We start from the raw sequence: 3,086 nt of genomic DNA, 5'->3' as shown, positions 1-3,086 counted from the left end.
CGTGAGCGCAGGCGCAGGTCAGTTGAGATCCGGCAAGACTTCGGAAATAGCGCACCCTACTGGCGACTATTGGCGCTGCCGCGGAAAGGCCCGGCGGGCTTGAGTCTGGCTATTTGAAACCCTTCAGTTCAGTTCAGTTCCGGGCAGTTCAGACGCTCAATCGTGTCTGGCTCTTTGCGACCTCATGGACTGCAGCACGCCAGGCTTCCCTGCCCATCACCGACTCCCAGAGCTTGCTCAAACTCATGTCCATGGAGTCGGTGATGCCATCCACCCATCTCATCCTCTGTCGACCAGGTCTCCTGCCTTCACTCTTTCCCAGCATCATGGTCCTTTCAGTTCTTCGCATCAGGTGACCAAAGTGTTGGAGTTTCCGCTTCAGCATCAGTCCTTCCAATGAATATTCAGGACTGATTTCCTTTAGGTTGACTGATTTGATATCCTTGCAGTCCAAGGGACTCTCAAGAGTCTTCTCCAACACCAGTTCAAAAGCATAAGTTCTTCCACGCTCAACTTTCTTTATGGTCCAACTCACATCCATACATAACTACTGGAAAGTCCATAGCTTCGACTAGAAGGACCTCTGTCAGCAAAGTAATGTCTCTGCTTTTTAATATGCTATCTAGGTTGGGCAGAAACTCTGGCTGGATGAAGCACAAGCTGGAATCAAGATGCCGGGAGAAATATTAATAACCTCAGATATGCAGATGACACCATCCTTATGACAGAAAGTGAAGAAGAACTAAACAGCCTCTTGATGAAAGTGAAAGAAGAGAGTGAAAAAGTTGGCTTAAAACTCAACATCCAGAAAACTAAGATCATGGTATCTGGTCCCATCAGCTCAATACAGTTCAGTTCAGTTGCTCAGTCATGTCTGACTCTTTGCATTCCCGTGAACCGCAGCATGCCAGGCTTCCCTGTCCATCCCCAACTCCAGGAGTCCACACAAACCCATGTCCATCAAGTCAGTGATGCCATCCAACCATCTCAAGCTCTGTCATCCCCTTCTCCTCCTGCCCTCAATCTTTCCCAGCATCAGGGTCTTTTCAAATGAGTCAGTTCTCTGCATCAGGTGGCCAAAGTATTGGAGTTTCAGCTTCAACATCAGTCCTAACAATAAACACCCAGGACTGATTTCCTTTAGAATGGACTGATTGGATCTCCTTGCAGTCCAAGAGACTCTCAAGAGTCTTCTCCAACACCACAGTTCAGAAGCATCAAATCTTCAGTGCTCAGCTTTCTTTATAGTCCAACTCTCACATCCATATATAACCACTGGAAAAACCATAGCCTTGACTAGATGGACCTTTGTTGACAAAGTAATGTCTCTGCTTTTTAATATGCTGTCTTCAGTTCAGTTCAGTTCAGTTCAGTCGCTCAGTCGTGTCCGACTCTCCGCGACCCCATGAATCACAGCACGCCAGGCCTCCCTGAACATCACCAACCCCCGGAGTACACTCAAATTCATGTTCACAGAGTCAGTGATGCCATCCAGCCATCTCATTCTCCGTCGTCCCCTTCTCCTCCCGCCCCCAACCTTTCCCAGCATCACAGTCTTTTCCAGTGAGTCAACTCGTCACATGAGGTGGCCAAAGTATTGCAGTTTCAGCTTTAGCATCAGTCCCTCCAATGAACATCCAGGGTTGATCTCCTTTAGAATGGACTGGTTGGATCTCCTTGCAGTATAAGGGACTCTCAAGAGTCTTCTCCAACACCACAGTTCAAAAGCATCGATTCTTCGGCGATCAGCCTTCTTCACAGTCCAACTCTCACATCCATACATGACCACAGGAAAAACCATTGCCTTGACTAGACGGACCTTGGTTGGCAAAGTAATGTCTCTGCTTTTTAATATACTATCAAGGTTGGTCATAACTTTCCTTCCAAGGAGCAAGCGTCTTTTAATTTCATGGCTGCAATCAGCATCTGCAGTGATTTTGGAGCCCAAAAAAATAAAGTCTGACACTGTTTCCACTGTTTTTCCATCTATTTCCCATGAAGTGATGGGACCAGATGCCATGATCTTTGTTTTCTGAATGTTGAGCTTCAAGCCAACCTTTTCACTCTCCTCTTTCACTTTCATCAAGAGGCCTTTGAGTTCCTCTTCACTTTCTGCCATAAGGGTAGTGTCATCTGCATATCTGAGGTTATTGATATTTCTCCCAGCAATCTTGATTCCAGCTTGTGCCTCTTCCAGCCCAGCGTTCCTCATGATGTACTCTGCATATAAGTTAAATAAGCAAGGTGACAATATACAACCTTGACGTACTCCTTTTCCTATTTGGAACCAGTCTGTTGTTCCATGTCCAGTTCTAACTGTTGCTTCCTGACCTGCATACAGGTTTCTCAAGAGGCAGGTCAGGTGGTCTGGGATTCCCATCTCTTTCAGAATGTTCCACAGATTATTGTGATCCACACAGTCAAAGGCTTTGGCATAGTCAATGAAGCAGAAATAGATGTTTTTCTGGAACTCTCTTGCTTTCTCCATGATCCAGCGGATGTTGGCAATTTGATCTCTGGTGCCTCTGCCTTTTCTAAAACCTGCTTGAACATCTGGGAGTTCACGGTTTACATACTGCTGAAGCCTGGCTTGGAGAATTTTGAGCATGACTTTACTAGCATGTGAGATGAGTGCAATTGTGCGGTAGTTTGAGCATTCTTTGGCATTGCCTTTCTTTGGGATTGGAATGAAGACTGACCTCTTCCAGTCCTGTGGCCACTGCTGAGTTTTCCAAATCTGCTGGCATATTGAGTGCAGCACTTTCACAGCATCATCTTTCAAGACTTGAAATAGCTCAACTGGAATTCCATCACCTCCACTAGCTTTGTTCGTAGTGATGCTTTCTAAGGCCCACTTGACTTCACATTCCAAGATGTCTGGCTCTAGGTCAGTGATCACATTATCGTGACTATCTTGGTCGTGAAGATCTTTTTTGTACAGTTCTTCTGTGTATTCCTGCCACCTCTTCTTAATATCTTCTGCTTCTGTTAGGTCCATACCATTTCTGTCCTTTATCGAGCCTATCTTTGCATGAAATGTTCCCTTGGAATCTTTAATTTTCTTGAAGAGGTCTCTTGTTTTTCCT

This window comes from Moschus berezovskii, chromosome 11, assembly GCF_049115385.1.
Source record: "Moschus berezovskii isolate FMDL1 chromosome 11, NW_MosBer_1.0, whole genome shotgun sequence".
Classification (NCBI taxonomy): domain Eukaryota; kingdom Metazoa; phylum Chordata; class Mammalia; order Artiodactyla; family Moschidae; genus Moschus; species Moschus berezovskii.
This window is presented reverse-complemented; position numbering follows the sequence as displayed.